The sequence below is a fragment of the Mytilus californianus genome, unplaced genomic scaffold (genome assembly GCF_021869535.1).
Source record: "Mytilus californianus isolate M0D057914Y unplaced genomic scaffold, xbMytCali1.0.p SCAF_20, whole genome shotgun sequence".
NCBI classification, from domain to species: domain Eukaryota; kingdom Metazoa; phylum Mollusca; class Bivalvia; order Mytilida; family Mytilidae; genus Mytilus; species Mytilus californianus.
In genome coordinates this window covers 10,399,476-10,418,247 of record NW_026262669.1, presented here as the reverse complement: position 1 = coordinate 10,418,247, position 18,772 = coordinate 10,399,476, and the positions used below count along the sequence as shown (strand labels likewise).

The 18,772-nt window shown below is 32.2% G+C and overlaps 1 protein-coding gene and 1 long non-coding RNA gene across 2 annotated transcripts in view; one reads left to right on the top strand and one right to left on the bottom strand.

Annotated features, from left to right (window-relative positions):
• The window catches only part of LOC127731770 (uncharacterized), a 243,318-nt gene extending 230,097 nt beyond the window's left edge, over positions 1 to 13,221 (bottom strand). Inside the window, exon 1 of the long non-coding RNA XR_007995747.1 lies at positions 12,990 to 13,221. This is a non-coding gene — a long non-coding RNA (uncharacterized LOC127731770). The remainder of the gene's footprint in view (positions 1 to 12,989) is intronic.
• LOC127731748 (multiple epidermal growth factor-like domains protein 10) overlaps positions 1 to 18,772 on the top strand; it is a 455,295-nt gene that overhangs the window by 185,491 nt on the left and 251,032 nt on the right. The window lies entirely within an intron of this gene.

Below are 18,772 nucleotides of genomic sequence, written 5' to 3'. Positions count from 1 at the left end.
CAAAAAACAAATGAACGTATGACTATTAATCCCGGTGTAATAAATGCTATACCTTTATTTATAATTCTGTACAGAATGTGTCAAAGTTTCTAGGATTTCATTATCACCTGTAGACATGGTACAATCTCCGTGTGGGGAAATACGTTTATAAACAGCACATAATGTTTAATCATATAAGGATGTTTAAATATGTACTAACATGTACAACATAATTACATTTTTGCCATGGTGATATCAAAACATCACAACATTTAAAAGCATCGTGTTAAGTACTGTTAAGTAATACCAAAAAGCTGAAAAAAAAACTACTACTTCCAGACAATTTAATGCATAAGTTAATTTACATATGAACAGATACCAGAGATATTATTATCATTTCCTGATGTACTCATCGTCAGAGTTTAGAATATGTATTATTTTCTGTTACAGTAGACTGTTTTTGTTAAACAAATAAGACCCGTAATTCACTATATAGGCAGTCAAATCTACTGAAAAATTAAAATCAAATATATAACCATAATAACCCAAGATGAGTGTTAACAATGACATTTCCCGACAAAACAGAGTGCACTTAATGTAAACATTCCGTAAATTCTTGTTGAACAAGATTGTCAAGTTGTGGCTGGTTTTCTCTAGCATAGCTTCTAACGGTTTATGACCTAAACCTAATTTTGTAAACCATTTACTTGCTAAAAATAATTTAATGATGACATATTAATTCAGATATGTTTTGTTTTTTATGATGAATCCTCATAATTACACACACAAACAACTGATAATGATTCTTCATAAATATACATACCACTGCATGAATCCTCATAAAATCACAACTCAGTGCTGATGAATTCCCCATATATTCACATACCACTCAGGGTAAATCCTAATTCACACACAACTGAAATTAAAATTAATATTCACACTTCAATGATTAACAATCTTCGTTAATTCACACTTCACTTATAATAAATCCTCATACATTGACACTTACTGGTGATGCATCCTCAGCAACTCAACATCATTTATGACAAATCTTCATAAATCAACACACCATAGTTGATACTGATGCCGCGGGTTGTGTGTGTGTGTGGGGGGGGGGGGGGGGGGGGGGGGGGGGGAGGGGGGCACTGATGGTGAACCTCAATAAACTAGTACCACTGATGTATCATGTTAAATTCACACGCAACTGATGATGCATCCTGAGATTATCTATCATCATAAATTCAAACTACACTAAACATGCTAAAGATGAATTATAATAAATTTACACTTCACTGATGATAAATCCACATTAATTGACACACAATTGGAGGTGAATCCTGATACATTCTCAAACCGTCAGAGTGAAGCCCAATGAAATTTACTGACCCTCTATTGGTAAATTCCTATAATGTACACAACACTGATATTCAACCCTTTTGAACACACCCATACTGATAATCCGTCTTTAATTGACGTACCACTGATTTTGAAGCCTTTTTTATTTCACAGACTATCGAAGGTGAATCCCTATCAAATTCAAGAAATTGCATCACTAATTATCAATCCTGATCAATCCATAAATCATTGATGAATCCTGATAAATTCACACAACGCTGATAACTCATCTTCGTCAATTCACTATTCGATAATGGCGAATCTTGACGAATTAACACATCGCTGATGATGAATCCTAAAATATTTTCAAACTTCACTGATATGAATCTTTATTCTTTCACATTTTACAGATGATGAATCAACATAAATTCTCACTTCTCTGATGATGTATTCGCACTTCTATAATGAAAAATCCTCACCAATTCACAGACTACTGACAAAGATCCGGATAAATTCACACAACACTGATTATGAACGCAGATATAGTAACACTTCACTGATTGTGAATCCTAATAAATTTACACTTCACTGATGGTGAATCCAAATAAATTTACACTTTGCAAACCTCATTAGTTTACACACCACTGATTATAATACCTCATTAATTCACAAAACGGATAGTGGACCCTTTTTAATTCACACACCCCCCCCCCCCCCCCCCCACGACAGTGAACCCTTACTAATTTACACATCAAACAGATTAATCCTAGTTACTTCATACAATAATAATTATGAATCTGTATCATTTCAGAACTGATTACGAATCACCATAGATTCCCACACCGACAACCCCTACCAATCCAAACATCCCTGAAGATACACCCTGTTAAAATAACACATCACTGATTACAAAATTTTCTGAATTAACAGTATGTGCTTGCTTGACTATTTCATTTGAACTAACATTTTGTACCTTCAGATCATGCTCCGCCCCCTAATAAAGTAAATCTTGCCTTGCTCGACAATGATGAACCCCTATGAACCCAAACATCCCTGAAGATAAACCCTGTTTAAATCACACATCACTGATGGTGAATCCTTACTAATTTACACTTCAAACAGATGAATCCTAGTTACTTCACACAATATTTATCATGGAAACTGTATCATTTCAGAACTGATTACGAATCATCATAGATTCCCACACCGACAATAATGAACCCCTATAAATCCAAACATCCCTGAAGATAAACCCTGTTAAAATCACACATTACTGATTACAAACATTTCTGAATTAACAGTATGTGCTTGATGACCATTTCATTTGAACTAAAATTTTGTACCTTCAGATCATGCCCCGCCCCCTAATAAAGTAAATCAGTAAATATATCAAAAAGGGTCCAGATCTCCTTCCTTTAACCATTCATAGTCTTGTTTGCCTTGATAAAACCTGTCTAGTTCAACATAGTTGTGTCCCTCCGTGACATGCCTCGCTCGATTTATATCATATATAACTAAATAGATCTTGAAAATTATTCACATCCTCAACTCTAAACTGTATATATTATCAATTGCCATGACCATTCTGTTTCAGTACGCAAATTATGTCTTTCGCTTGAAATCATGCCCCTGCTATTCATCTCTTTAATCATATCAACATTGGTTAAGATCCCCTCCCCTTAACATGATCGAGCCCCTGTGGTCCATTTTGGCTGTGGTCCATTGTGGGAGGGAGAGAGAAATCTCAAATTTTTGACCAAGGGCATTTAGTTAAGAGCACTGACACCAATGTGTTCATTAATAAACCATTTTTTACTTAATTATAAGACAGATTGATATACTTCGTGGACCATATAACTTTATACTGTATTGTTATTAACTATAATCAATAAAAATACATGTCAAAACACAAATTTTCTCCAAGCAAATAATGCTTAATGCATCTTTTTTTTTAACTCTTGACAGACTTGTTAATGTGTTTATGCATTATTTTAAAAACATTCACATGTTGTCTTAATTAATATAATTTCTTGTGACTTTACCTTATTCAAGTGCATGGATGGGATAGTGCATCTCAAGCCTATGCAGAAAGCAAAAATTAAAATTGCAATATTAAGACATTAGTATACACATCTTTTTTTTTTTTACAATTTTGTCATATATGATGTAGTTAATGGCAACAAATTGTAAAAAAAAACTCTCCTTGACAACACCATTCTATGCCGTTAGGGTCTTTGACTTTGTAGAAGGCCGAACAGTGACATATAGTTGTTCACGTCTCTGAAGGCGGATAGTATTCCCATTGTTATCATACCACATTTTCTTATTTTTACTATCTGCCATGATAGCAGGTTCTTCTAAACCTTTGGAACCAGAAGCACTTTTTATCTTCAACACTTGGACCATATACAACTCAGAGTGTGACTACAGCAGAGTGTTGCCATATGTCTCAATGACCCTGATTCACTCTAAATCTAAAAAGTTACTGATGTAAAAATGGCACAAAGATTACTGTGGTAGATGGCTGTATCACTGGCAAACATATCACAACTCCTAATTTCAAAAGATGGATAACTGGGCAACATAAAATATGACAAATACTTGGTTTAAGTCTGAATATTATAACTATTTGTTTATTTGTTCAATAAAATATAGTACTACACAAAATTACCAAGGACACACTAAATTGACAGATAGCGTCTCATTTATTTTTATTTGTTTGGCTGGAAAAACCTTAAACTGTTTCTCTTTTTTTTTTTTCTTTTATTAGTTTTTAAATATATATCAATGTATATTGTTCCATTTTCAAATACATTTTGAAAATTTTGAACTTTTAACACCAAATATACATCATTTTATGAATTAAAAAATATAAATCTTGCTTCAAACTTTGGCATTTTAATTGCTCCAAAAATCTAGTGTTTAAGGAAACAAATGATTACCGGTAAATATGATATTTGATCTTCCTACTTTTTTTTTACGTAAAAATATTTACACAAGTCAAGTTATCAAACCATAATTTCAAAATATTGAAATGTTATTGGTCATTTTGATAGTCCTAAATTGGTTACAGTTTTATTCGGGTTTTTTTCATCGTGTTCTGTCATCTGAAATAAAACAAACTTAAGCTATAAATGTATACCAAGGGATTTTGCTGAAAGGCCTTTTCAATAATTTTGAATAAGATCATATTTTGTTTGTTTGTAAAACATTACTACAATACACATGTATTTCAAATTCGATCCTTTTTTTTGCAGGACTCATGTTAGGGATAGTAAGGAAATAATCATAAATATTTATAAAAAAAGGTTGTCAGCATTAGGTTAGAGAGATTATTTGTCCATGAACAAATCACTTTACATTGTTGAATTCGGACAAAACATGAAAAGTACAGCAATTGCGAAATGATAAAACTAATGGCATTTTGGGATTATTTTGTCGATTTGACAGATGTCCAATAGTAGGATATTTTGCAAGTATACTATTCTTTACTCATAGGTCATATATAGAATATTTTTACTGTTTTTGCACATGGCTAGATAGATACCCAAAATTCGGAAGATCTCGGATGCAAAATTTATGATGAATTAAATCTGAAGTCTCAAAAGTAAAACTTTTCCCTTTTTTGCCAAACATCTACACTTTAAGGCATGCAAAATTGACATTTTTTGACATAAAGCCATCTTTTACATGATTTCCTTTGCATCAAATTATATGAAACCGGTATCATTTAAAGTATTTTTATTAAATGTAAAACATTCAAAGTCTCAGTTCAAATATGTTTATTAAAGATAATTTTTTGTTGTTTTTTCACTAAAAATTGTATAACAATTGTTCTCATTTTATAGGGAAATCTATGAAATTTTACTTTTTTTCTAAATTTTGGAGTTGATCTAATATGATCTGTCATATGATATTATTTAGAATATCTGGTGAAAACAAAATGAATATATAACTGTAAAAATAAGTATAGCCTTTTTGTTTCTTTGTTACCATGGGCACCAATTTAATGTTAAAGTAAAAAGTAATAATTGAAAATTCATATTTTTCCTGGACAGCAATATTTATTCATTAATATTCTACAAGTTTTAAGATACGTATGACACGTTGACTCGATTGTATTGGATGCTTCAAAATCAGATAGCAAGAAAACCAGGCTTCAAATGTGGTATCTATCAATGGTAGTGAATACAATTGTCTTTTAATAAGCCAATACAAACTTATTAAATAAGACAGAACTACCAGTGAAAAAATGCCACAATTGAATTTTGATACCAATAAATAAAGAAGTTATGGCATAATCAGTCGATATCTATCAATGTTGATAACATCTATGATAAATCTGACATACTCCTTTGGTCTCTTGTAAGTTTTCTCATTGGGAATAATACCACATCTCCTTATTTTATAGATTACAGAAATAACAGCTTAAATATTAACTCGAGACATTAAGGCATTGAAATGAATAAGATCAATTTGAATTTTATGTAAACATAACTACAATACACATATATTTCAAGTTCGATCTTTTTTGTTTTGGCAGGACTCATATCGGGGAAGATTGAAATCCTTCTTGCATGTCTGGCATACACATTTTCATTCAAATGTTTTTGTGTGCTATCTGTGATTTTTATACGCCCCTTTACCTTTACAGAACGAGTTATGGTATACCATTGTCCGACCTTATGTCGGTCCGTCTTCCACACTTCAGACAATAACTCAAAGACGCGTTCTCCAATTTGCATGACTCTTTGATGAATTGTTTATATAGATATATATTTATATTGACATACGATCGCTTTTAATTGGAAAAACAAATTATGATTTTACTTTTTGGAGTATTGGGAATTTATTCATAAAAAGGAGGGATTTTCCAGTTTTCAGACAATAACTAAAGAACGCTTTGATCAGTTTTCATGAAACTTTGTTGACTATATCTATTGAAATAATTTGTTTTTTTTTATAAATTTTTAATATGACATTGCGAACTTTATTCCTTGAAAAATTGTTGAAAACTGTCCATTGTAATACTTTAGACGGTTATAGGATTTCATTCGTTAAAAAATCGAGGCCACAAACTTAGTTGAACTTGAGGTAGCCTTAATAGTTTCAAATTATGCATGTTTTATGTTTTGTGTGCATGGTTGTTTTTTGAGTTTTTTTTTTTTTTATGAAAAAGGGGGATCTGTTTGGGCAGTTCTCGCAGTATCATAAGTTGAACATGAAATGTAGTCAAGTGAAATTTAGGAAGTTTTGTCAAATGCTCGGACTACTTGGGTTGTATTCCTAAGGTACAGGGTAAATTATTGTTGCCCCATATCACCCACTTTTCATTTCTTAGAAGACTTTAATAGCTCATAAAAGGTTATCTCCAAAATTTCAGCAGATTATAGATTTCTTTTTTTACAATTTGAGACCAATGAAATAATGCCAGTGCAAAATATAAGGTACAAGTCCTAGTCAGCCTCTTTCCGTCCTTTTTTTTTTTAAATCAAATATCTCGAAAAGGAGTTCCATAACCTATGAATATGTTTAGCGTATTTTGTTACTTAACTAATGCACTTCTGATTTAAAGTATCAATTTAAATTCCAGATTTGTTCACCTGAGTACATCCTTAAAGCAAAAAGATGAGCAAAAAGGGCGAAGGGCGTATCATGCGCTAATGGCGCAGTTCTTTTTTTTAATTTGATTTGCATTATGCAGGGATTTTAGATTCGGATCTTTCCACATACTTTTTGTTACACGTCTATGACATGGTAATTCAGAAATATATATTTTTTTACATTTCTTAATTCTATTAAAAACTGACAGTTCTGAATCCATAGATATCCATAGATATATTTAGTTCTTTTTTACACTTTTTTGTTTTAAACTAACAGTTCTGAAGGAAGTTAACACTGACATTAACTCCTGAAAAATTCCCAATTCAATAATGATGAATCCTCATAAATATACAAACAACTGGTAATGAATCTTCATAAATGTACATACCACTGTATGAATCCTTATAAAATCACACATCACTGCTGATGAATTCCCCATATCTGTACACACCACTCAGTGTAAAGCCTAATGAAATTCACAATACTCTTATGGTAATGTCCAATAAATTCACACACAACTGAAATTGAAATTAACATTCACACTTCACTGATGGGAAATCCTCGTTAATTCATACTTCAGTTATAATAAATACTCATACATTGACACTTCCTGGTGATGCCTCCTCGGCAACACAACATCAAGCACCACTGACGTATCATGTTAAATTCACACGCACCCTGATAAATTAATAAACTTATATTATCTATCATCATAAATTCAAACTGCACTATAGATGAATTATAATAAATTTCCACTTCATTGATGATGAATCCTCATTAACTGACCCACAATTGACGGTGAATCCTGATACATTCTCAAACCATCAGGGTGAAGCCCAATGGAATTTACAGACGCTCTGTTTGTAAAGTACTGTTATATACACACCACTGATATTCAATCCTTTTAACACACCAATACTGATGATCCGTCTTTAATTCACGTAGCACTGATTGTGGAGCCTTTTTTATTTAACAGACTACCGAAGGTGAATCCCTATCCAATTTCAACTCTTAGTATGAATCCTAATAAATCCATAAACCATTAGTGATTCCTGATAAATTCACACAACGCTGATAATTCATCTTCGTCCATTCACTATTCGAAAATGGCGAATCTTGATGAATTAACACATCACTAATGATGAATCCTCATATATTCAAACTTCACTGATAAGAATCTTCATTCTTTCACACTTCACTGATGATGTATCAACATAAATTCTGACTTTTCTGATGATGCATTCACACTTTTATGATGACAAATCCTCACCAATTCACAGAATTACTGACAAGGATCCGGATAAATTCACACAACACTGATTAAGAATGCAGATATAGTAACATTTTACTGATTGTGCATCATTATAAATTTAATTACTGCAGATTATGAATTTTTAATAATTCACACTTCACTGATGGTGAATCCTAATAAATTTACATTTCATTGGTTGAAACATCATTGGTTTACACACCACTGATTATAATTCCTCATTAATTCACGATACGGATGGTGAATCCTTTTTAATTCACACCCCCCCCCCCCCCCCCCCGATAGTGAATCCTTACTAATTTACACATCAAACAGATGAATCCTCGTTACTTCACACAATAATAATTATGAAACTGTATCATTTCAGAGCTGATTACGAATCATCTTAGATTCCCGCATCGACATTGATGAACCCCTTTAAATACAAACATCCCTGAAGATGAACCCTGTTTAAATCACACATATCTGATTACAAACATTTCTGAATTAACAGTATGTGCTTGCTTGACCATTTCATTGCAACTTAAAAAAAAATTGTATCTTCAGATCATGCCCCGCCCCCTAATAAAGTAAATCAGTAAATATATCAAAAATGGTACAGATCTCCTTCCTTTAACCATTCACAGTCGTATTTAACTTGATAAAACCTGTCTAGTGCAACATAGTTGTGTCCCTCCGTGACATGCCTCGCTCGATTTATATCATATATAACTTAAAAGATCTTGAAAACTATTCACATCCTCAACTCTAAACTGTATATATTATCAATTGCCATGACAATTCTGTTTCAGTACGCAAATGATTTCTTTCGCTTGAAGTCATGCCCCTGCTCTTCATCACATTAATTATATCAAAATATGTTAAGATCCCCACCCCTTAACATGATCGAGCCCCTGTAGTCCTTTGTGGGAGGGAGAGAGAAAATGTCAAACCTTTGACCAAGGGCTTCTTTAGTTAAGAGCACTGAAACCAATGTGTTCATTAGTAAACTAGTGTTTACCTAATTATAAGACAGATTGATAAACTTCGTGGACCGTATAACTTTGTACTGTATTGTTATAAATTATGACCTTTAACAATACATGTCGAAACACAGATTTTCCCAAGAAAATAAATCTTAATGCATCTTTTTTGTTTAACTCTTGACAGACTTGTTAATTTGTTTATTAATGATTTTAAAAACACTCACATGTGGTCTTAACTAAAATCATTTCCTGTGACTTTACCTCTTCTTTGCTAGTGCATTTCAAGACTATGCAGAGGGCAACAATTAAAATTGCCATATTAATACATAAGTATACACATTTGTTTTTACAATTAAGTCATATATGATGTACTGAATGGCGACAAGTTGTAAAAAAATACTCTCCATGACAACACCATTCTATGCCGTAAGGGTATATGACTTTGTTGAAGGCCGAACAGTGACATACAGTTGTTAACGTCTCTGATGGCGGATAGTATTCTCATTGTAATCATACCACATCTTTTAATTTTATTATCTGCCATGATAATCGGTTCTTCTAATCCATTGGAACCAGAAGCACTTTTTATCCGCAACACTTGGACCATATACAAATCAGAGTGTGGCTACAGCAGATTGTTGCCTTAAGTCACAATGACCCTGATTCACTCTAAAATCTAAAAAGTTACTGATGTGAACATGGCACAACGAAAACTGTGGTAGATAGCTGTATCACTGGGAAACATATCACAACTCTTTATTTCATAAGATAGATAACTGGGCAACATAAAATATGACAAATACTTGGTTTAAGTCTGAATATTATAACTATTTGTTTATTTGATCAATAGAATTTAGTACTATACAAAATTACCAAACACACACCAAATTGATATATAGTGTGTCATTTTTTTTTTTTTTTTGGCTAGACATATTTTTAAGGAAAAACCTTATATTGTTTTTCATTTTTTTTTCTTTTATTAGTTTGTAAATATATATTGTTCCATTTTCAAATACATTTTGAAAATTTTGAACTTTTAAAACCAAATATACGCCGTTTTATGAATTATAAAATATAAATCTTGCTTCAAACCTTGGCATTTTAATTGCTCCAAAAAATTTGGTGTTTAAGGAAACAAATAATTACCGGTAAATATGATATTTGATCGTTCCTACTTTTTTTGGACACAAACCATAATTTGAAAGATATTGAAATGTTATTGGTCATTTTCATAGTCCTAGATTGGCTACAGTTTTATTCGGGTTTTATTCATCGTGTTCAGTCATCTGAAATAAAAACAAATTAAGCTATAGATGTATACAAAAGTCTTTTGCTGAAAAACCTTTTCAAGAATTTTGAATAAGATCATGTTTTTGTTTGTTTGTAAAACATGACTACAATACACATGGATTTCAAATTCGATCCTACTTTTGCAGGACTCATGTTAGGGATAGTAAGGAAATAATTATAAACAGTTATAAAAAAAGATTGTCAGCATTAAGTTATAAGATTATTTTTCCATGACAAAATCACTTTAGATTGTTTAATTTGGACAAAAAATGAAAAGTACAGAGCAATTTTGAGATGATAAGATTAAAGGCATTTTGGGATTATTTAATCGATTTGACAGATGTCCAATTGTAGGATATATACTATTCTTCAATCATAGGTCATATATATAGAACATTTGTACTGTTTTTGCACGTGGCTAGATAGATACCCAAAATTCTGAAGTTTCTCGGATAAAACATTTATGATGAATTAAATCTGAAGTCTCAAAAGTTAAACTTATACCTTTGTTTGCCAAAAATCTACACTTTTAGACATGCAAAATTGACATTTTTTGACATAAAGCCATCATTTACATGATTCCTTTTGCCTCAAATTTTATATAACCGGTATCAGTTAAAGTATTTTTATTAAATGTGAAACATTCAAAGTCCCAATTCAAATATGTTTATTAAAAATATATTTTTGTTGTTTTTTCACTATAGATTGTATAAAAATTGTTTTCATTTTATAAAGAAATCTATGGAATTTTACTTTTTTCAAACTTTTTGATTTAAACTAATTTTATCTTTCATATGATATTATTTCGAATATCTTGTGAATGCAAAATGATTATATAACTGAAAAAATAAGTAAATGTTTGTTTTTTTCTTTGTTACCATGGCCATTTAATGTAAAAGGAAAAAGTAATAATTGAAAATTCATATTTTATCTGGACAGCAATATGTATTCATTAATATTCTACAAGTTTTAAGACACGTATGACATGTTGACTCGATTGCATTGGGTGCTTCAAAATCAGAAAGAACAAAAACTAGGCTTCAAAGGTATCTATCAATGGTAGTGAATATAATTGTCTTTTAATAAGCCAATACAAACTTATTAAATAAGACAGAAATACCAGTGAAAAAATGCCACAATTGCATTTTGATACCAATAAATAAAGAAGTTATGGCATAATCAGTCGATATCTATCAATGTTGATAGCATCTATGATAATCTGACATGCTCCTTTGGTCTCTTGTAAGTTTTCTCATTGGAAATAATACCACATCTCCTAATTTTATAGATAACAGAAATAACAGCTTAAATATTAACTCGAGACATTAAGGCATTGAACTAAATATTATTCTTCAACAACAATTTTAACAGACTTCTTTTGCTTAGAAAGCAGATTGTCTTGCTTCTGTTTAAGCAACTGTTTTCTTCTTTCATTGGATACTAGTTCATTGTCGTCATTACAAGCCAACAAGATTTGGTTTTATGATTTAGAATCCCTCAATAATGAATGATTTACCTTTGTAAATAATCCTGTACAGAATGTGTCAAAGTTTCTAGGATTTCATTATCACCTGCAGACATGCTACAATCTCCTTCTACAATTTCCTTGTCTGGAAATGCGTTTCCCAACAGCAAACAACTTTTAAACTTAAAAAGATGTTTAAATATATATCAAAATAAGCAACATAGATTCATTTTTACCATGTTTACATCAAAACATAACAACCTTTAATGGTCTTTAAATTGAAGAGCATCATTGTTAGTATGCCTTAATACAATTGAAAACAAACTACCATTTTCATACGATTTAATGCATACGATAATTTACATATGCACAAATACCTGAGATGTTATGATCGTTTCATGATGTACTCATCGTTATCTTTTAGAATATGTATTATTGTCGAGCCTGCGACTTTTGTCGCAGAAAGCTCGACATAGGGATAGTGATCCGGCGGCGGCGGCGGCGGCGGCGGCGTTAGTTAACTTCTTAAAAGCATTATATTTTAGAAGGTGGAAGGTCTGTATGCTTCATACTTTGTATATGGATGCCTCATGTTACGAAGTTTCCGTCAGTCACATGTCCAATGTCCTTGACCTCATTTTCATGGTTCAGTGACTACTTGAAAAAAAAGTTAAGATTTTTTGTAATGTTAGATTCTCTCTTATTATAAGTAATAGGATAAATATATTTGGTATTGCGTACCTTGCAAGGTCCTCATGCCCGTCAGACAGTTTTCACTTGACCTCAACCTCATTTCATGGATCAGTGAACAAGGTTAAGTTTTGGTGGTCAAGTCCATATCTCAGATACTATAAGCAATAGGTCTTGTATATTCGGTGTATGGATGGACTGTAAGGTGTACATGTCCAACTGGCAGGTGTCATCTGACCTTGACCTCATTTTTATGGTTCAGTGGTTATAGTTAAGTTTTTGTGTTTTGGTCTGTTTTTCTTATACTGTATGCCATAGGTCTACTTTATTTGGTGTATGGAATGATTGTAAGGTGTACATGTCTAGCAGGCAGGTTTCATCTGACCTTGACCTCATTTTCATGGTTCAGTGGTCAAAGTTAAGTTTTTGAGTTTTGGTCTTTTTTTCTAATACTATATGCAATAGTGCAACTATATTCGGTATGTGCGTACCTTGCAAGGTCCTCATGCCCGTCAGACAGTTTTCACTTGACCTCGACCTCATTTTATGGATCAGTGAACAAGGTTAAGTTTTGGTGGTCAAGTCCATATCTCAGATACTATAAGCAATAGGTCTTGTATATTCGGTGTATGGAAGGACTGTAAGGTGTACATGTCCAACTGGCAGTTGTCATCTGACCTTGACCTCATTTTCATGGTTCAGTGGTTATAGTTAAGTTTTTGTGTTTTGGTCTGTTTTTCTTATACTGTATGCCATAGGTCTACTATATTTGGTGTATGGAATGATTGTAAGGTACACATGTCTAGCGGGCAGGTGTCATCTGACCATGACCTCATTTTCATGGTTCAGTGGTCAAAGTTAAGTTTTTTGAGTTTTGGTCTTTTTTTCTAATACTATATGCAATAGTTCAACTATATTTGGTGTATGGAAATATTTTAAGATCTATTTGGCAGTCACGCAGGTTTTATTTGACCTTGACCTCATTTTCAAGGTTCATTGCTCAGTGTTAAGTTTTTGTGTTTTGGTCTGTTTTTCTTAAACTATAAGCAATAGGTCAACTATATTTGTTGTATGGAAGAATTGTTAGCTGTACATGCCTGCCTAGCATGGTTCATTTGACCTTGACCTCATTTTCATGGTTCATTGGTCAATGTTTAGTTTACTTGGTTAATGTTAAGTTTATGTGACAGTTGTAATAAAGCTTTATATTTAGGACTATCAACATAATATCAATGATTAGTAAAGAAGGCGAGACATTTCAGCGTGTGCACTCTTGTTTTTTTTATTGTAGTCTGTTTTGATGAGAAAATAATATCTGATATTAACCGAAAACTCAATTTTCCAATTATAATAACCGAAGATGACTATTAGAAATGACATTTTCCTCAAACAAAGTGTAAACAATGCAATCAGACATTTTTTTCCAAAAATGTTTGTTGAACAAGATTTTCAAATTCTGCCTGGTTTTTCCAGGTATGACTTCTTAAGGTTTATGTCATCAACATAATTTGGAAGCATTTTGTTTGCTTGTTTAGAGGACAACCGATATGAGTAACAATAATAACAAGTTTTATCTTATTTCTACGTATCTCATCGTACTTAATCAGATACCTATTTAGTTTTCTGACGTAAACATAATTTTGTAAGCATCTGATTTTACTTGCTACTAAGAATTTGATGATGAAATGTTGTGTCAACATTTTAATGCAAATAATATTAATTCAACACATCTTATGTCAATTAAATGTTAATCATATCAAAGACATTTTAGAATTATATAAAGTTGGATCACATTTTTTGTTTTCATGTCGTCCTTCTGAATCCATTAATATCATTTTTTAACAGTTCTGAAAAAAATTTACGCTGACACTGACTCCTTATACATTACCAATTCACTGATGAAGAATTCTCATCAATATACACACAACTGGTAATGATTCTTTATAAATGTACTTACCACTGTATGAATCCCCATAAAATCAAACATCACTGCTGATGAGTGTTCACCACTCAGGTTTAAGTCAAATTGAAATTAACAATACTCCTATGGTAAAGTCAATTTAATTCACACACAACCTGAAATTGAAATTAACATTCACACTTCACTGATGAAAAATCCTCGTACATTCACACTTCTCTTATAATGAATTCTCATATATAACACACCATTGGTCATGTTGATGGTGAACCTCAATAAACTAACACCACTGATGTATCATGTTAAATTCACACGCAACTGATGATGCATGCTGATAAATTAATGTATTTTGTATTATCAATCCTCATCAATTCAAACTGCACTGGTGATGAATTATAATAAAATTCTACTTCACTGATTATTAATCCTCATTAATTCATTCATAATTGCTGAGGTATCCTGATCCATCCATACATCATTAATTGATACATTTATACACCATCAGGGTGAAGCCTATTTAAATTCACTGACCCTTTATCAGCAAAGTTCTATGATATACACACCACTGATAATCAATCTTCTTAACACACCAATGCTGATGATTCCTCCTTAAGTCACGCGCAACTGATTGTGGAGCCTAATTAATTTCACAGACCACCGATGGTGAATCCCGATAAAATTCAAGGAATTTCATCACTAATTATGAACCCTACTCAACCCATTAACCATTGATATATCCTGATAAACTCATGCACTACTAACTACTAATCGTGAAGAATTCATACTTTTTTATGATAAACTCACACAACGCATATAATGCATCTTCGTCAATTCACAATTCGATAATGTCGAATCTTGATGAATGAACACATCACTGGTGATGAATCCGCATACATTCACACTTTACTGATATGAATCTTTATTCTTTCACACTTCACTGATGTTGAATCAAGATAAATTCTCACTTCACTGATGATGAATTCACACTGCGTTGATAGTGAATCCTCACCAATTTACAGACTGCTGACGAGGATCAGGATAAATTCACACGTCACTGATGATGAATCCTCAACAATTCACAGACAACTCACGAGGATCCGTGTAAAATCACACTTCACTGATGATGAATCATCACTGACTACTGAAAAGGATCCTGATAAATTCACACAACACTGATTATGAAAGCAGATTAGATAACATTTCACGGATTTTGAATCATGATAAATTCAAACACCGCTGATGATGAATTCTGATAAATTAATACTTCACTGAGGATGAGTCCTAATACATTCGCACTCTATTGATGTCGAACCTCATTTGTGTACACACTAGTGATTATAATTTCTCATGAATTCACACTACGGATGGTGAACCCTTTTACATTCACACACCACAGATGGTAAATCCTTTCTAATTTCAACATTACAGATTATGAATCATCATTACTTCACTAAACATTAATTATGAAACTGTATCAATTCAGAACTGATTACGAATCATAGATTCACACAATGACAAAAATTAACCCCTGTCAATCCAAACATCCCTGAAGATAAACCCTGTTAAAATAACACATCACTGATTGCAAACATTTCTGAATCAACAGTATGTTCTTGCTTGCCATTACAAGACCATTTCAATGCAACTAAAATGTGTACCAGCAGATTATGCCTCTTCCCCTAATAAAGTAAATCAGTAAATATCTCTAAAATGGTAGAGATATCCCTCCTTTCACCATTTATAGTCTTATTTGCCTTGATAAAACCATTCTAGTTCACCATAGTTTTGTACCTCAGTGACATGCCTTGCTTCATTTATATCAGTTATTGTTAAACTTAAAAGATCTTGAAAACAATTCACATCTTCAACTCTAAACTGTATATATTATCAGATTCCATGACAATTCTGTTTCAGTACGCAAATGATTTCTTTTGCTTGGAGTCATGCCCTGCTCTTCATCTCGTTAATTATATAAGAATTTGTTTAGGTCCCCAACTCTTAGCCTAATATATTTTGAACTGACATGTGCCATGACCATAGATTTTGTCCAAGCATAGGGGCTCGTATCATAAAAGTTTTTGGGGCGGAATATATGCAGTCGACTGGTATGCGTTCTACATTGTCCGCTATAGACACAATGTAGAACGCATACCAGTCGAATTGCATATATATCCACCTTAAACACATCTATAATACGAGCCCTATGGTCCATTGTGGGAGGGAGATGGAAATTGCATATCCTTTTACCAAGGCCAACTTTACATAAGAGCATTGACATCAATGTGTTCATTTATACACCATATATTTTACCTAATCATTAGACAGATTGATACACACCAAGGAACAATATAACTGTGTACTGTGTTGTTATCAATAAGGCCAAAGAAGGACACATGTTGAAACACAGATTTTCCCCAAAACATGTATAACGCACATTTTTTGTTTAATTCTTGACAGTTTTTTAGGTTTTTTTTAATTGATTTTAATGACATTTACATGTCATGGTCTAAATTAAAATCATGTTCATGGGTCTTTACATCATTATAGTGCATGGGTGAGATAGTGCATCTCAAGAAAATATTAAAACTGCCTTTCTAATACATATGTATATACAATTTTGTTTTACAATTTTGTCATAAATGATGTACTTGATGGCGACAAGTTCTTTAAATTATGTAGCCATTACTTTCCTCGACAATAGTTGTTAACGCCTCTGGTAGTGGATCATACAACATCGTCTTATTGTTATTATATGCCATAATAGCATGTTCTTCTCAACCTTTGGAACCAGAAGCACTTGTTTTCTTCAACACTTGTACCATATAAAAATGTGGATACAGCAGATTGTTCCTATATGTCACAATGAACCTTATTCACTATAAAAGGTTACTGTTGTGAAAATGGCAAAAAGACAACTGTAGTAGATAGCTGTCTCACTGGCAATCATATCTCCTTATTTCATCAGTTGAATAACTGGGAAAGATAAAATGTGACAAATACTTAGTTTCAGTCTGAATATTAAAACTATTTGATTATTTTATCAAAAGAATTTAGAACTGAAAAAAAAATGTACTATACAAATTTACCAAGGACACACTAATTTGATATAGTTTGTATTTTTTTTTTTTTTGCGGAACATATTTCGAAAGAAAAACCCTTCGATTAGATTTAAAATATAAATTGTTCCATTTTCCAATACCTTTTAACAGTTTGGAACTTCGAATTTTAACATTAAATATGCAACATTTTATAAATCATAAACTATAAACCTTGCTTCAAACTTTGGCATTTTAATTGCTCCAAAAATATGTTTTTCAAGGAAACAAATAATTACCGGTACATATGACATTTGATCGTTCCTGTTTTATTTGCCATAAAAATATATTACTATAAGGTACAAATATGTACAAAATTATCCTGAAGAGTTATCATAGGTGCATGTACACAACAATTATCAATACAGTTATACAAAACATAACTTGAACGATATTTAAATGCACAATTGGTCACTTTGAGGGTCCTGAACTGGATAAAGTTGATGCGTATTTTTCATCTTGTTCAGTCATCTGAAATAAAAGAAATGTAAAACCACAAATGTATACACACGTATTTAGCTGAAAGACCTTTTCAAGGATTTTGAATAAGATCAAATCGAATTTGATGTAAAACATAACTACAATACACATATATTTCAAGTTCGATCTTTTGTTTTGCAGGACTCATATCGGAGAAGATTGAAACCCTTCTTTCAAGTCTGGCATACACACTCTCATTCATATTTATTGTATGCTATCTGTGATTTTTAAACGCCCCTTTTACAGAACGTATTATGGTATACCATTGTCCGTCCGTCGTCCACACTTCAGACAATAACTCGAAGACGCGTTCTCCAATTTGCATGACACTTTGGTGAATTGTCTCGTCCTTTTTCTAAAACAGTTCATCGGAAAATATCAAGACCTTGTTGATAAATATTCCCTATCAACTTCACAAATAATACACGATGGTCTTGATGTATAGAATCTAAGTACTGACGTTGTTTCTCATCTTTATTACGTGTTATAGTGTTCCTTTAATTGTCTTTGTAAATTATGAATGTTTACTGTTTGGTCCATATTTGGTAATATCCCTTAGACGTGGATTGGTACTTGTACATCCCGCCATTGTGTTGTTGTGCTGTTGTCATTTGTTGTATTCTTGTGTTTCAATGTTGCGTATGTGCCTTGTCTATATGTCATTTTGTTTTTCTTTGTTGA